The sequence below is a fragment of the Neophocaena asiaeorientalis genome, unplaced genomic scaffold (genome assembly GCF_003031525.2).
Source record: "Neophocaena asiaeorientalis asiaeorientalis breed wild unplaced genomic scaffold, Neophocaena_asiaeorientalis_V1.1 scaffold550, whole genome shotgun sequence".
In the NCBI taxonomy this organism is placed as follows: Eukaryota; Metazoa; Chordata; class Mammalia; order Artiodactyla; family Phocoenidae; genus Neophocaena; species Neophocaena asiaeorientalis.
Window position 1 is genome coordinate 446,338 of NW_020173396.1, and position 17,948 is coordinate 464,285.

At 40.0% G+C, this 17,948-nt stretch overlaps 1 long non-coding RNA gene across 2 annotated transcripts in view; it reads right to left on the reverse strand.

Moving 5' to 3' along the window:
* Positions 1 to 1,607: 1,607 nt before the first annotated feature.
* LOC112400963 (uncharacterized) overlaps positions 1,608 to 17,948 on the reverse strand; it is a 137,607-nt gene continuing 121,266 nt past the window's right edge. For both annotated transcript variants that reach the window (XR_003003492.1, XR_003003493.1), the window contains one exon: positions 1,608 to 1,840. This is a non-coding gene — a long non-coding RNA (uncharacterized LOC112400963). The remainder of the gene's footprint in view (positions 1,841 to 17,948) is intronic.

Sequence of the window (17,948 nt, forward strand, 5' to 3'; positions counted from 1 at the left end):
GGGTGGGGCAATGCATCCTATTAAGGATGAATCATATAATTAAAGTCATTGGTCAAATTAGAGTTATTCCTTACTGAGGAGCAAAATAAAAGTTTTTAGAAATTAAATAAAAAGGAATGATTTGAGAATTCTCAACAAATTCTTTAGGGAGCCATATAATGCTCCATTCAAAGAACACTTTATATCCATTTTATAGGGAGCAACGTTGTTTATAAATGAGAGAAACAGCACTGACACAGTTCATTTCTCAAACAGCACATAGTGCTATTGGCAGTATGTACTGGCAGCTTAATTAAGAAGTCTGTTGATGATGTTAAAAAAAAAAAAAAAAAGCTGGCACATTTTCAATTCAAATGTGGACACTACTCAAGACAAAGACATGTCTATTGTTGGCTCATACATACTAAAGTGTGTCACAGACACCATGTCTACAGTCATATTAGCATCTTAACACTGGAAAACTCATGACTTATTCCCAGATCAGAAGTAATTTTTTGGAAAAATTGTATAGTCATCCAACTTATGGAATACAGACAACACAATGAACACTGAAATAGCCAAATTTTCATACAGAGCCTTTGCTCAGGTCTCTTTTGCTCCTTCCCTGCCCTTTCTTGGGTCCATGAACAACACCCTCAATCTTGAGGCAAACCTTTCCCCTCTCCATGCTAGTAACTCACTTGGAGTGGCAGGCCCCTAGGGCATTGAAGGCAGAGGCCTATAGAGACAACAGATTTAATTTACCTCCCTACTTTCCAAGAAATGTACAAACACAATATATTTCTTCAATATACAATCTACACCTAAGGGGGAAAAAGGATTTATACAAATTTGCTCCAACTATAATGTATTAATATCTCTAAAGTCTCCTGAATGTACATGGAATCAATAAAATGGGTCCTAACTATCAGAAGTCCAAAAAACATGGAATTAAGATGTCCTGACTTGCCCACATTAGGAATTTTGTTTTGTTCTGTTTTGTATTAAAGAGATTTAAAATACTTACAGAATATACTTTTCCATTTGTTTCCTGTTTTAGAGACATGCTGAAGAGCAGAAGACCAAACAACAAAAAAAAAATGTATGCCCTGAAACTGACTGTAAACCCACTGAAGGCAGGGACCACATCTTATTTGTCTCCTAATTTTCCCTCCCGTTTTGTACAGTGGTTCACACATAGTAAGTACTCAATTAAGTTGAAAAGGCAATGCATGTTTCAATTCACTTTAATTTGGAGGGGTTGCACTGATTTAAGAAAAAGCTGAGATAAAAAGGAGAGGTTCAACTTTTCCTGATTTCTGGCTGGTGAGGCACACTGTCTTGAAAAATTCCTTTGCCAAAGCTTGCATAACACTGGCATCATTAACTGCTGGTCACTCACTGTGGCATTCTATCTATCTATCTATTCATTATTTATGGCTATGTTGCATCTTCACTGCTGCATATGGGCTTTCTCTAGTTGTGGCAAGCAGGGCTACTCTTCATTGAGGTGCATGGGCTTCTCATTGCGGTGGCTTCTCTTGTTGTGGAGCACGGGCTCTAGGCGTGCAGGCTCAGTAGTCGTGGCTCATGGGCTTAGTTGCTCTGTGCATGTGGGATCTCCCAGACCAGGGATTGAACCATGTCCCCTGCATTGGCAGGTGGATTCTTAACCACTGGGCCACCAGGGAAGTCCTTCACCGTGGCATTCTTAATGTCTTGATTTGTTTCCATTTTTGCTGACGGTAACAAGATGATTCTCCAACAGTTGCCTTTCCAACAAGAAAATGTGAAAGGTGATCTGAAGCCAGTGTTCAGCGAAGCAGGTATTCAGTCTATCTCCATCCTACAGACAGTACACCTGTGAACAAAATGGAAACAAATTATTAACCTAAGCCTTTTGAAGAACAACTTTTCAGAAGTACAATGGTTGGTCTTTTATTGATCGCTAAAATTATTTAGCTCAACATTTCAAAAACACAACCAGAATCTTTTATGGTGATAATGCTGTTTAAAGTTTTCTTTCTTTACCTTAAATAATGACTTTGAAATCCATGCCACCCCCAGGCACAAATCCAAGCCTAATAAAATCAGAAATACCACATATCTGTGCATTTTGAAAACAAAGGTTCCTTCCCTACCCAGGTAGAGATTCTGTGTGTTTTCCCTTGCCTTGATAAACAGGAATAAAACCCCTCATGAGATTCTGAGCCCTATCCCTTCGTGAACAGCAAAGTTCCTGCTTACGTCCCATCAGGTAGCACCAAAATGTCTGGCTGGGAAACAACAGCTGCAGATAGAGAAGCCCACTGTGAAGCAATTTGGGCAGGCAGGAGCACACTTTCTCCAGCAAAGGCTCTGAATGAACCAGGCGGGTAAAAGAAGAATGCATGAACACTTCAAAATCAGCTCCATGGCAAATGCCACATGAGAGGAGCCTGGAAGGATCCAGGTGGGTCCCACCTTAGGCTTTTCAGTCATACCCATGCACATGTATATTAGTAACACAATCTTAGACCAGGAAAGAAAGACATCTTTGCAAGAAACATTTTTACTCATTTACATGCTCATGGGCTACTGTCTCTCTGAGATGTCCCACTGAAGTGGGATATAAAGCAAACCAATACTCAAGTAAGATTAGCCTTAACACAATTTATTAACTAATTTATTTATTTGGGTTTCTAAAAATTGGTCAAAAGTAATTGCATATATGTTTAAAACACCTTTCAGCTCATGAGCAAAAATGTCATACTACACGAGCATTTAAAATTCACCTAGAGTCATTTTAGGTTCTTCCTTCTCTATCCATTACATCAAACTTGTCACTGAAGGCTTTTACTTCTTAATGTGAAATGTCTTTTGCAGACCCCTTTTCTTCTGAATTGCTACTAAAAGTTCCCTGCTTTGTCAGGCCTTATTCTCCTCAGCCTGGACTATGACAGCCTCCCAGCTATGCCAAGGTCTCCTCTACTGCAGTCTCAACTCCTTCCAAGTGATGCTACTTCCACTGGGCCTCCACTTTAGCCATTCATTCCAAGATCCCTCTGAGCTAGGACCCCTGAAATCTCCATTTAAGAGGTTTAGTATAGCTGTGACCTTCAGCCCATCATCAAGCAGGCAAAAGAGAAGCAAACTCAGCCCCTTTTTGGCCACAATGCACTGAATTGCAGAGTTTACTCTAAACTGCTTCATCATTTTTCCCTTTGTTTCCCTACCAACCCCAGACATGCTGGCCCAATCTTCAAAACTGCTTCTGTCACCTAAAGGGGTGGGATAGGGAGGGTGGGAGGGAAGAGGGAGGAGATATGGGGACGTATGTATATGTATAGCTGATTCACTTTGTTATAAAGCAGAAACTAACACACCATTGTAAAGCAAACATACTCCAATAAAGATGTTTAAAAAAACAAAACACCTGCTTCTGCACTGACTAGCTTTCCCATTTCCAACAAGGCTTTGTGCCTTGCCCAGAACCCAAATATTCTTGATGAGGACCCTGATACAGCTTTTCCCCAGATTCTATTTCAGGACTCCAGCCACTGGCTGGGATCCGGCTGTGAATAGATTGTCCACTGCCATACCACCATTCCTGACTCCGAATCTCACCGGCTGTCTACATTCTAGTTGCCCAAATCTCCTGCTGAATTGCATTTCCTCAGATCCAACAGCTTCCCTGAACCAATCCCAAGATCATCACATCCTCCTGGTCTCTGAGGACTGACTGCTAGCTAACCCTAGTGCAGCCAGGCTCCCAGACCCTGATACACCTAGTCTTCACTTCCTGCTGTTTCCTGGCAATCTATGCATAGGAGCCCTCTTTTCTCAGCCTAGACAAGTACTAACACTATAATGTTTTTATAACACCTATCTTTTTATTCATTAATTCAATTAATCAGTCATTTATTAATTTATACTCACTTCATTGCATAAAAAAATAACGAGGTTAATACTAACTTAGTTTAAAAAAACAAAACGTTACATGATTACCTGTAGCCTAACCACAGCCTGATTTCTGAAGTTTTCCACTTCATTTCCTAGTCTCCAACATGAAGTCTCTGCTTCAGGCATACAACTCTACTGACCTCTAAGCTCATTCTGAATCTTTGTTCACCCCCTCTTTTCTTCCTTCTTAATTAGCTCCTTTCATCCTTTGGCATCTCACTCATGACATGATCTAAGAAGTCTTCCCCAAGAAACAAATCCACTTTACCTTTCCCTTATCTGGATTCCTCTGGAATAATCAATATCACACTGTTTAAGTGCTTGGTTTTCACTAAATGTTTCATATACATTAGATTCCCAGACAGACTGTTAGTCTTTGAGAACTGGAAAAAAGGCCATGTCTTGTAGTTGTTATGGTGCCTCCAAAGTACTTGATGTTGACCTCTAACAGGAGGGCAAAGCTCCACTTCTACCCTTACTCCACTCCCCAGCCCCACAGCCATGGAGGAAAAGAGACCAGGTAACTGAATCAAGTTACTGGATTCAACTAAACTTCTTAAAAGGAGGTGGAGCTTTTGGTGTATTGAGAGGAAAATTTAAAGTTTTAACCTGTAGGCTTCTGTGTTTTCTTTGGAGTTGTCTCTTGGGGTTCTCACTCTCTTTGGACTGCTTCTATTTCCATGTGGCCAATGAGGCAAAAGAGGTCTGGAACTACCTCCCACTTCAGACATGCTCCTCAACTACCATCTACCCCCAACCCAGATAAAGCCTAGGGTGGAATAATTAGACCAGCTCTAACTTAAACCTTTCCTTTCTTTTTTTCTTCTGCCTCATCTAGCCACTAGTGAAATATGATCTAAAGAGCTGGACCCAGGAGTAAGGGACCAAGGAGGCTTATCTGTGTGCAAGACACAATATTTCCAAGCAGCTCCATAATGGTAGCTGAGCTCATCAGAAACTGCGTTAGGTTTGAGGGAGAGGTGAGGGGGTAGGGCAGCACCCAGGTAATAAATAAGAATATATGTGTATGTACTTGAGGTCTAACCTATGTTTATCTCCTCCCACCGCTTGTAGCCCCAGGGGATACCTGGATAAAATTCTGTGGGTCCATCTCAACATAAGTACTAACCTAAGTATATGCTGAATAAATACTTGTTAATTTATTTTTCTATAGTAAATGTCTAATAGACCAAGAATTTTAGGAAATTTTGAAGTTCTGGGTCAGAGTTTTTTATGATTTATGTATTAAATACCTGCCTGACTCAAAAGCTTAAAGTAATTTTTTTTTTCTATAAATCCATTTCTCTACGAACACAGGTCTTACAACAAAGATCTCTGAGTCTGAGATCTTTTTGAGAGTGAGGATGCAAGCAAGACAGATCCTGGGGGTTTTACAAGGCTTTCTGCCAAAGATTAAAGCAAGTGGGCTTCTTCTATTGTGAAATTTTGTATTAGCACTTACAGATGACCAAAGTCCACTGTAGAATCATGTAATATTCATATCTCATGTATTTTGAATATTTAAACATATCACATACACACACTATATATGTGCATATATACATAACCTTGATATATACTACTTGGAAAGAAATGGAAAATGGATGCAGGCGTATTCCAAAGTCATGAGATCATTTGTCACTTGTCCAAGTCTGAAACAATGCTCTTAACTGGCATATGATACAGAGACTGCCAATTGTCCCCTAATACCCATTCTCCCCTTTTTCCTTTATTAATAGAACTCCTGAATGTTGAAAGGTATATGACCATAAAAATTATATTTTCAAGTCTTCTTGGCAGCTAGGTATGGCTAGTAGGGTGTGAGCAGAAGTTAGGGGTGCAACATCTAAGGAATGCCTTTAAAGAAGATGCTTATAAATCTTCAGACATATGAATGAAGCTAACAAACAGGGATAGCAGAATAGTAAGATAGAAGCTTATTTCTTCCTTACTCAACAGTCTACGCATAAGCAGTCCAAAGCTGATGTGGCTGATACAGCACCTCCAGTGTCAGGGAGCTCCTTCTAGCTTGTTTAAGCTACTATATTTCAGTATAGGTTAGGCTGCTATAACAAATACAGCACTATAATTCTATCTCTGCCACTTACTAGCTATCCACCCTTGGGCAAATTATGAACTTGTTGCTAACATGAGGGTGTGTCTTTTTTTTTTTTTCCTTCCCATTATATCCCCCACTTCTAGCACTGTTTGCATACAGTAAGCATTCAATAAAAATTAGTTATTACTGCTGTACCTGCTGTTATGCCAAATCTAGACAAGTAATGCCATACCTTAACAACTAACCATTAGATACTTCCAGTAAAAATCTGAAATAATACAACTAATCACATGGTGTACATTACAGTGATCACATCTTCTGACCCAAACTTAGAAAACATGGTCTGACAAAAGGTTTTTTTCTGACTTGTGAATTTAGTATTATGAAAATTTGTATATGCTAAACCATTGGTTGTCAACTTAATAAACTGACTTGACTTTTCTACAATTACCTGCTTAAATTGGCCAGCCCTGGAAAGTCAAGCCATATAGCCCCAAGAGTATTATTGGTTCTGTCCCCTCTAGTTTTTATTACGAAGTTCCACTGCGCATGCATACGATGCACACAAAAAAACCCTGATTACTCATTTATGGTTGTGAATTTGTATTGTAATAGGTCAGAATCTCCAAAAAATAATTCTTATATTTTTCCCAAGGAAGAAGAACACTTCCTGCTTCTACAAAAATAGCATGGATGAGAGTTTTCAGTAAAATACATTTCTCCTATTGACGAGCATTTAATACACACACACACACACACACACACACACGCACGCCCCCCTGGCTGCTTGGATTTCACCACAAGTGGTACCATTTGCCAGTCATCGAAGTAATTCAGTCTGATCTGTTGAGGTGATGGATTCTGACAACCTACGTAAGCCTGTCATTAAGGGGAGGATAGATTATAGTCTCCATTCAGGACATTATAGTGCTTACATTTCTCATCCATACAGCCTATGAAACATAAGGGGAAAGCAAGAAGATGGAAATAAAGTTGAACAAGGACTTACTGCTTCTCTCGCCAATGAATGATATGAGCAGATCACCAGTCCACACTTTCTACTACGTATATATAAAGTTCTATTTCTTTCTGGCTAATATAAAGACCTTTGACAAAGAACATAAAGATTATGCACAAAAGTGACTATTCAGTAATTTAAATCTACCTTGAGACCTTGTGCTTCCACTTTTAAAATATTATTTTTTCCTCTTTCACCCTATGTATTCAGCCATTTTGCTTCTCTATAATTTTCTTACTTACATACTTAAAATTTTCATCTAGAATGGAGATTATATCTCAAATGAAATTCATTAATTAGGTGAACTGAAAAAGACAAGTCTGAATTAATGAAAAGTCTACACTATAGACTATTGTCAAAAAGATCACGATAGGGCTTCCCTGGTGGTGCAGTGGTTGGAAGTCCGCCTGCCGATGCAGGGGACGCGGGTTCGTGCCCTGGTCCGGGAAGATCCCACATGCCGCGGAGCGGCTGGGCCCGTGAGCCATGGTCGCTGAGCCTGCGCGTCCGGAGCCTGTGCTCTGCAATGGAAGAGGACACGACAGCGAGAGGCCCGAGTATGCCAAAAAAAAAAAGATCTTGATAATAGCAACAGCTGATGTTTGAGAGTTTACAACATGAAAATCACTGGGCTGAACACTTTACAAGCATTATCTCATTGAATCCTTTTACAAAAGTCCTGGAGCAGGTATTACCACCCCATTTTTACAAATTAGAAAACAAAACCTGAGAGATATTAAGTAACTTGCCTAAGGCCACATAGCTAATGAGTGATAGAACTACTTTCAAACCTTAGTTTGTCTGACTCCACCACAGTTCATGTTCTTTACCACCACACCAAACTGCTGGGGTTTTCCTTTAATCAATTATAATAATAAAGCAATATCTCAGATTAACAAAACTCTGAAGTGCCGAGGAAACCTGCCTTACTTAAAAAAATAAGAAGTATTTGAAATTAGCTGACCAATTATTTTAGCTTGGTAATAATTATCTGCCATTTATGAAGTACATACCAGGCACTTTGTATTAAATCTAACCCTCACAGCAACCCCATAAATTAGATAAATGTCTGCATTTTATAGATGAGGAAAAAGATACTCAGAGAAGCTAAGTAAAATTTGTCTAAGGTCACAAAACTAGTATGTGGCACAGTCTTTGCACTCTGCCATCTCCACACTACCTTATTACCTCTCCAGCAAGGCCTTTCTCTAGAGTGCTGGAAAAGGCTGCTTTTAAAAGTAAGAGTGCCATACCCCTGTGATTATATGTATACTATTTATTAGCTCAGCAAAGCTTTAGTTCAGAGACAATGCAAAAGTAAACTTTAACCCAGGCCCTGCCCTCATTATCATAAATTCCAAATTTAGTGAGGTCCATGTTAATGGGTTTTACTGTATATAGAAGAGAGTTTAATAGTCACTTAGCCCTGCTCTATCTCCATTAACAAATCTAAAAAGCCACACAAAGGTGAAGGAAGGAAGAACAATGACCTCAAAACTAAAACAGATAAGAAGTGCCTGTAATTAGCACTCTAGAAAAAAGTCATGATACATAGCATATGCCAACACCACAATACAGTACATATGCCAATATGTAACAACAAGTGCAACCCTACACGTGTAAGTGCTCTATTCATCAATTAAAGAAAATTAATCCTAATCAGATGTTCATATTAAGGAATACAGCCATAGCAAATCAGCAATAATAATTAAAAGTCCATTTCAAATCTCTTTGGGGAGCGGTGAAATGATCTGACATAGCCAGGCTGCCTCATCCTTTTTGCAGAGTTGTATAAATGTGCAATTAGGTGAAAATTCCTATCTGTTTAACACGGTCGTCTTTACTACTTACGCTGCAGTTGTTTCTAATGAAGACATGCTTCCATGTGCACCCCAAGTGGGAAAAATGTATAAGTTGTAACAGTCAAGAACATGTCCGCTCTGAGAGACAAGTCCATAATACACAGGGTTTTGCCACAGAGGTCATCACGGTGTTGCAAAGATTTTAAACAAATCGTACCTGCTTTGGAGGGGGCTACCTGAAACAGTCAGGAACCCACAGCTCTGTCACGTTACATCGTGTTTTATTTCTTTTCTTTAGGTCAGCTTGTAAATGAGCTGCCACGTGCCTCTCTGCAAGGGAAATAGCCTTGGGACACAAGTGAAACAATCCAGGTGAAGGGCAGCCCAACTATGTGTTCAGGTATGATGCACTGTGGGGTAGGTGGTGGAATCAGATTTAAGATCATGTGTAGTCTGGCTAGACTCTCAACAGGTCACCTGCTTCCTAGTGATAGAGCCAAGGCTTAAAGTTGGGGCCCGTTAGCTGAGGGCCATCTTAAGGGATAGGTTTGCAATCTCGGACACCCAGAGTGAACTAACCTCCCATTGCTACTCTACATGAAGTACAAGGTACTAACTTCCCTACTATAAGAATGTTAATTGATCCAACTATCTGAAACTGCCATAACTCTGATAATCCTGCATCTTGTGTTGCTTGACTGGCATGCAAACCAGGCTCACTGAAGTGTATATTACTTTAGGATTCTGTCTTTCACTTTCACTTCCAACTCACTCAGCCACAGCATCATAACTATTACTGTTTCTTTTACAGTTGATTTCAAGTCATTGTAAGGTATTCCTGAAAAAGAACATGGAGTCTCATTCTCTGAATTTTTCAAAGTCAGAGTGAGAAGAAAACATCCTTCCCTGTGAGCGTGGGATAAACTCTGAATTCTCTCAGAATCCTTCCCAACCTGAGTCTCTGATTGTTATTAATCAATTAAATCTTAAGAGATACCCAGCAAGTCCACTTCTAGAAATCTTTCCTACAGAAATACTAGTACAAGTTTATAAAAATAAAAACACTACCATGTTCATTACAACATTGCTTTTAATCGCAAAAATGTGAAATGATCTAAATGGCCAGCAGTTGAAGAATGGTTTATTAAGGACCATCCAAACCAAAGAACACCATGCAGCCATTAAAAATAATAAGATATGTCTTGAGAAAAGGAATATTTCCTGCCATATCAGTAAACAAAGGATGTCACACTCATCAGCGATTGCAGTCCTCCAACATGAGCCCGTGAGCCCTGAGGAAACTCAGGAAGAAAAGAATACCTGCCATCTAGCAGCCATCAGACTGTAGCCACTGCCTACCGTGGACCCTGAGGAAACTCAGGATGTGAAAACACAGGATACAGTCCCCAGAGAACTGAGGTGCATATCAAAGGAATGATTTCAGTGAGCCCAGACTCTTGCATCTTCCCATACAAAGAAAAGCGCTAAATTCCTTAACTTGGGACATCTGCTTTTCTTTAATTTACAATAATCTTTTGATGTTCCTGACTACCTGCCCTTTGTTACAAAACTTCTGTGTAACCTGGCTCCCCCATTGCCTCCTCGGAGCAGTTCTCTCAGGGTTACTGGAAATGCTGCCTCCCGGGCTTGAAGTCCTAAAAATTCCCACTGAATAAAACATAACTCTCAACTTTTAGGTTGTGAACAATTTTTTAAGTCCACAGTCTCTTTTGACAGGAAAAGGAGTTCAGTGAAAAAAGGAAAACGCAGAACAAAACATATAGTCTGTTACCATTTGGGGAGAAAATACAACTGTGTATGTATATAAATAAATATATATATGGAGAATATGGAGATATATGAAACAAAAAGATCTGTTTTAGAGAGCTGTAAGTATAAATATATAGCTATGTATATTTCTGTTATGTGACATTCAGGTAGAAATATTTCTATTATATACTTATATATATACACATTTGCACATGCATAGAAAAATCAGGAAGAATAAGTCAGCTTGGGCTGCAATAAGAAATACCATGAACTGGGTGACTGAAACAACATTTATTTCTCATAGTTTTGGAGGCTGGGAAGTCCAAGATCAAAGTACTAGTAGATTTGGTTCTTGGTGAGGGCCTGCTTCCTGGCTTATAGACAGCCACCTTTTTGCTACATCCTTACAAAGTGGGGAAAGAGAGAGAGACAGAGGAACCAAGCCTCTGGAAAGTGAGATCGGGAAAGGAGGACTTTAACTTTTTACTCATACACATTGTTGTATTTATTTAGATTTCTAAGCAATTCCCCAACACTGAGACACCCTTCCTCTCCTGCATTCCAAACAAGTTTAGAAGTAATACCAAAATAAAACAGATGAGAGGCTAGAATATAACCTTTCTTACTTACTGATTGAGACCAGGGTGAAGGAAGTAGCTTAGTGTGAAAGCCAAAACAAGCCTAGCTGTCTAAACTACAGAATCAGGCCATCTCCACAAGCCAAGCCAGTGCTGGGCTGGGGTGGGCTCCCAGCCTCAGGAAGAATGTCGCTCTCAGTAAGCAGGACCTTCTACAGCTAGAAGGAGGGTGGCAGTAAGCTGAGCTGGCTCACTTACTTACTCCAAATGTACCCATTAGGTAAGTTGCTCTCCTTCTAGAGCAGAGTGAGAAAAGTGGTCTGTTAAGAAGGAGTATAATCTTTGTCTGAGAAAGTAGTAGTGGTGGTGGCTCAATCTACCTTGCAATAGGTTAAAGAGTAAATGGTGAGAAGCCAGAAGCAAGAAAGTAGACAAGTCAGGAAGAACTGAAAGAAAGGAAACAGAGTAGGGAATTTAGGAATGGGTTGTTTTTTTTTTTAAGGACGAAGCCAACAAAATGTCAAACGTGGAAAGTAGACGACTCAAAATAATTTACAGCAAGAATCTAAGCACAGTGGTGGAATCATGGACACAAGTGAAGTTGGATGCCTCTTACTGAGACATAAATAAAAGGGAAGAAAGAGGAAAAGCCACAGTGATTTGATGCACAGTTGAAGGAAAAAATTGAGTTCATATCACAGGATCAGCTTTATAAAAAGGTAGATAGATACTAGGGCTACAGCCAGACAACAAAACTAAACTTGCAAACTGCCACAGGACTGGTTATACTAAAGTCATGACAAAACTCAGAAGAACCAAGACCTACCTGTAAATGTTTTATCATACTATGAAACCTCTGAGAAATTATGTGATCTATTATTTACAAGACACTGCTTAGATTACATTGATGTATATATACTCTATATCATTCAACATCATGCATCATAATATTACTGATTCACGTGCTCCTTTGTCCCAGGGAACACTAGGGAATAAAGGTTTTGATGAATAACAATGGTTTATGCTTGACCAGCCCCATGCAATTTTTCACTGCAATTCTGGCTACCATTACACTATATTCCCCAAATCACAGCGCAGTATAAAGTAAAATGAAACAGACCAAAGAAACTGGTGGAAAGATTCATAGTCTAAAAGTCTGGCTCCATACTTTTAACTGATAGAGACTAAAATTTCTGCACTGGAAAAAGTTTCTGTTTTCACTGATCTATTTTCATGCCATGGTTTCAGTGGCCACAAAAGTCCTTCTGGTAAACAGATTCTTCTGGTAAACAGTTTTCTGTGAGTTTAAAAAAAGATGGAAAAGCTTTATATCTTTCAACAATCCCCAAAGTTATATCCTTCATCAGGTTTTTAAGTTACATTCCTAGTCTCCATGCCTCAGTGTGGTTTAATTTTACAACCAGCTGCCCTCTCTTAACTAGCAGTTTTTGACATCATTCAGGTTTTGTAAAATGTGTGCTACAGCCCTTACTTGGGCTTCTCGGCTACTACTAAAGTTATACGGCACTGGTTAAGTGTGGAGGCTGGCACCAGAGAGGATCCATAATGGTGATTATCATGCAAATCAGCCTGCTGCAAGTCCAGCTCCTCCGGAGGACTTCCAGAGCTCGGCTTCCCCCAGTCGCTTCATTGTCTCCAGGATAAAGCGAGCCATCTTAGCTACTAACACTGGACGCAATTGAGATTGGTTCTCCTGACAGAGATTAATGGGCAGCAATGAATCTTTCACTTGGGGTAGAAATATGATTTTATTTAAGAAAATAACCATACATAATTGGGCTGCTGTCATTTTAAATTTTAATGGTGAGAGTAATATGGAGGCTTCTGGAACTTTAAATTACAACTTTCAGAAGCTTCACACTGAATCTTTCAATTATTCTCTGTAAGTACCTTCTCAAAGCATGTGCCACCATGACATTGATATCACAATTCAAATCTAAATTCAAAACTGACTGCAAGGCTATATGAGCTATGTGCTGGCGTGCTGGCTGCCTCATTTTATCTTTGAACATCTGACGAGGCGAATCAGGAGGCACTCTCCCAAAGCCCAGCCAGCTGTTTCCCAAATATTCAAATACCCTGGCATGCAGAAGAACCTTGCAGATTTCCCCACATCAAAATTCGTGAAGACCCCCTATTTTTCCCATTAGTCTCTGGCTCACCTACATCCTTCCACACAGGCCCGCCTGACTCACTCAGCTAAGTGGCCGCTCTTGCTTGCTCGTTCGCTCACTCACCTCTCGGGTTCCCCCACTCCAGCAACTGGATCCAGTGTGCTGCAGAACGGCAGCTAGTTCAGACAAAACCATGGGGGAGATTTTTTCAAGTCTGCATTTCCTTGAAGTGGATCTGAAAGAGGGGCTGAGCTGATATTTGTAGTAGTAGGAAGACAGAGAGCAAAGAGAGTATGTGAATTTTATTTAAAATACATTCATTAGACTGGAGCGAAAATGGAATTGGGAAGACAGTCGCAAGGGAAATGTGAAAAGGCTTCTTCCTCTTACTTTTACTTCGGTGTCTTAACCCCCTTGTTATATACCTATTTTCTTTAATCATTTTAATATTTTTTATCTCCATATTAAAACAAGTGGAAATGAATAATTATTTATAGGTTTAGCTTTAGACTGCTTCAATTACTTTAAAGAGTCCCCTACCTCAGTAAAAACAGTGCCAAATTTACAACTGTAAATAACTAAATCCAGCTGCACTAATGAATCCACAGTAAAAGACAACCGTTATTTCACATTTTAAAGGTCCTGAAGCAATTTTCCTCAGCTGGATGACTTAGAATAGAGGCTATGGACAGCATGTGGGAAGCTTAGGAGGAGAAGGGGACTAAGGTGCCACAGACAACAGCCTCTATCCAAACGGCTGGTCAAATTTCCTGGACACCAAAACCCGGGTTTCCAGCTGGGTGAGGGGTTCTCGATTCCTTCCATAAAACTTGAATCTTTACTTGTTCGTTTCCTGTGATGCATTTACACTTGGACAGAAGGGGCACAGCAGGGATGCTTTCAGGGCACATCTAGAGGGAAGCCAATCTCACAGGAGTCATGGATGCCAGATGTCAAACCAGTGTGTACTGCTGAGCGTGCTCTGAGTATCCCGCATCGGCACCAAATCATGGTCTGAGGAAACTGCTGTCCTGATCTGGTAGAAATTTATGTCATTTTAAGAATAATCACAGTGATAAAAGAAGCTGCTATTATGAATGTAAAAATTACCTGAGAGCCAGACAGGCCAATGACGTTCCTGTTCTGCCAGTCAAGTATATTCACTCCATCAACCCAAACCATCGTAAGACAAACAATTTACTCCTGGGAGCCATAGGTGGTAAAGGTTAGGAGGCCTAAGCGTGGAGTGGCCGTAACAAGGATGCTGACTGACAGTATTTCTTGAAAACAGCCTCAATCATTGTTTTGCACTGAGATCAGGACTATGGTGCCCTAGTGGGCGTATATCTAAGTTACTGATCATGGACAGAGAAACAAAATGTTTAAAACCCACATTGATTTTGGAGCCCAAAGCAGTACAATTACATATCCTGTCTGACTTGAATATTTAAGGCTTGTGAAGTGTTTCAAACACAAAACAGTTCTACATAAATCATTTACCCAAACATTTACTGTGCTCCTATTATATGCCAAGTATTATATACTGTGATAAACTAGTTTTGCTTAAAGAATAATCTTCAAACTACTGGATTTCTCTGCAGAATTTAGTACCATGGCTTGTCCCTTCATCTTAAAGTTCCTTCACATATGTAAAAGTTCTCTCCCTCTTAGAGGAGTCTACTTAGCCCGCTCTGTCCCTTTTCACTAATTCCTTTTCCACAGCCCTGTCCTCATCTCCCACTAAATCAAGGAGGAGTGAAGGGTAGTATATCAAAATTGTATGGGGGACATTTTTTAAAACTATACAGGTACTTTCCACCCCCGTTTGAGAATCATTACCTATGTGAATCACTCACTATTTCTATCTGGAGTAAATCATATCCCATAAAAGTTTGGGGATGAAAAAAACAAACAAGAATAAGCTGAAGATCTCTGGACTAAACACTTCCTCTTGATGATATTATCACCTATATGTTGATTTCAAAAATAACATTTTAAGGGAATTCCCTGGAAGTCCAGTGGTTAGAACTCAGCACTTTCACTGCAGTGGCCCGGGTTCAATCCCTGGTGGGGAAACTAAGATCCCACAAGCCACATGGCTCAAAAAAAAATTTTACATGTGCAAATGCCTGGTGGGCCTCTGTTTTCAAATGACCTATTAACTCACACTCAGTAAGTGCAACATTAGATCTATTACCTTTATTTTTTTTCTTCTCTTCCCTTTCTTACTAGCATCCACTCAGTGGATACTTCACATCCCCCATTCCCACCCCACATACAACAAATCTGTTTCCAGACACTCCCTCTTCTTCCTCAAGGATACATCTTAGTTTGTCAACCATGTGCCAGACCCCATCTGGGCCTCTGCAGCAGCCTCCTCAGTCCTCCCTACCAGCAGCCTCTCCACTCCAAATTATTCTCCTCATGGTCCTGAGTCCTACTGATTATAGCAGGAAATCCTAGAATGCAGCACTCAAAATATACAAGATGATTTTTGATACCAAATAGACCAACTTTTTATATTTTTAATAGGTTTAATAAAGAATTAACACATCGAATTGGGATTTTAAGTTAATATTAAGTTTGCATTTAAAGTAAATTGTTGTATAAAAATTGGACAATTTAAATAAAAATCGAACTCCGAGTATGCAGGCATTTTTAAAAATTTGTTTATTTTATTTATTTACTTTTGGCTGCTTTGGTTCTTTGTTGCTGTACGTGGCTTTCTCTAGTTGTGGTGAACGGGGCTACTCTTCATTGCTGTGCGCGAATTTGTCATTGCAGTGGCTTCTCTTGTTGCGGAGCAAGGTCTGTAGGCACGTAGGCTTCAGTAGTTGTGGCACGTGGGCTCAGTAGTTGTGGCTCGTGGGCTCTAGAGTACAGGCTCAGTAGTTGTGGTGCACGGGCCCAGTTGCTCCGCAGCATGTGGGATCTTCCCAGACCAGGGCTCGAACCCGTGTCCCCTGCATTGGCAGGCGGATTCTTAACCACTGCGCCACCAGGGAAGCCCCAGACATTTTTTAAAAGATAAAAGTGGTACATGAGTCAGTGAAGTATTGGGAAGCTTAGTCCTACAAAATAGGTCCAAACTTCTTAACGTGATATTGTAAACGTTACACATCATCTTCAGCTACTTCTTCTTCCTACATTCCTTGCACTTTACTCAGACCTTTTGTGGATTAGCTTAGCTGATACAAAACACCCCAAACCTAATGGGTAAAACATTTTATTTAGTTCATAATTGTGCAACTCAGGTGGGTCATCCTGTCCAGGCTGACAACAGATTTCCCCAGGACTCTCCCTGTGTCCATGGTCAGTGGTGGATTAGCTGGTAACTAAATAATCCAAGATGATCTCACTCACAGGTCTAGTGCTTAGCAGACTATCAGCCAGAGCCTCTGTTCTCCTACAGGTGGCTACTTATCCTTCAGCAGGATAACCTGGGCTCATTCACAATATGATTTCAGGGTTCCAAGTACAGAAGCCCCACTGCACAAGCACTTCTCAAGTCTCTGCTGGTTTCATATTTACTAATGTCCATTGGCCAAAGTCAGTCACATGATCAACCCAAATTCAGTGATGGGGAAACAGACTCCACTTCTTAATGGAAGGATTTTCAGTATCACATTTCCAGGAGTTGGATGCAGGAAAGAGAAGAACTTGTGACCATTTTTACAATCTACCACTCTTACCACATTCCAAACATGCCAGACATATTCACGCATGTGCTCATGCTATTCCCATCACCTGAAATGAATTATCAACCTCCTTCTGTCCTTCTGGCAAATTCTTACTTCTTGTCCTTCAAGGTTCTGCTCAAATACAACATTCCCTGACATCTTCCCTCAAATTAATTATACCTTCGTATGTTTCCATGATCCCTTGTATATGCATCTATTATAGCATTCAGTGAATTGTATTATAGTTACTTATAATGTCTCCCTAACTAAACTGTCTTTGTACCATCAGCATAGTACCTGGCAAAGAACAGGCATTCAATAAATATTCACTAAATTGAATTTAATTGAAAAAAATCAAAACAAAGATTAAAGTCTTCCTCAAATAAGACTACATTTAAAGACTTAAGATGCAACTATACAAAACTGACCTTATGAGTTAGGAGGACTAATTAGATCCACCTCATCTAATTTGAAGGGCACTAGGGCAATGCTCCCAGTCAAAAGCATTTTTCCTGTGGAACTGGCACAAAGCCTGAACTTCCAGCATAGATTATCCTAGGTCCTAAAATGTTTTGCTGTAGTGCAAAGAGCACAGGCTTTGGAGTCTGAAACACTAGGACTCAAAACCTAGCTATTTGTGTGATCCTAACAACTTACTTAGTATGTTTCTCTGCACCAGTCTTTTGCAGTAACATATGTAAAGAACCTAGCACAGTGCTTGCCATACACCTCACACACATCAAACCCCAGAGTCTCCTCTTAGAAAAGCAAATGACCTGGGATGGAGTAACCTCAAGCCTTTATCGTTAACATCTGAGAAGAGTGGGGGAAAAAAGGTAAGAAGAATAGTGTGGAAGTAAAGAAAGGGATAATAGCTTAAAAACTTCACAATTTAACTGAGAGCCAGGCCTGTGGCTAGTAATTACACAGTTGCATCAGTATTCAGCGACCCCATGATGGCGAGTAAAAGTCCCCCCCCCCCCGC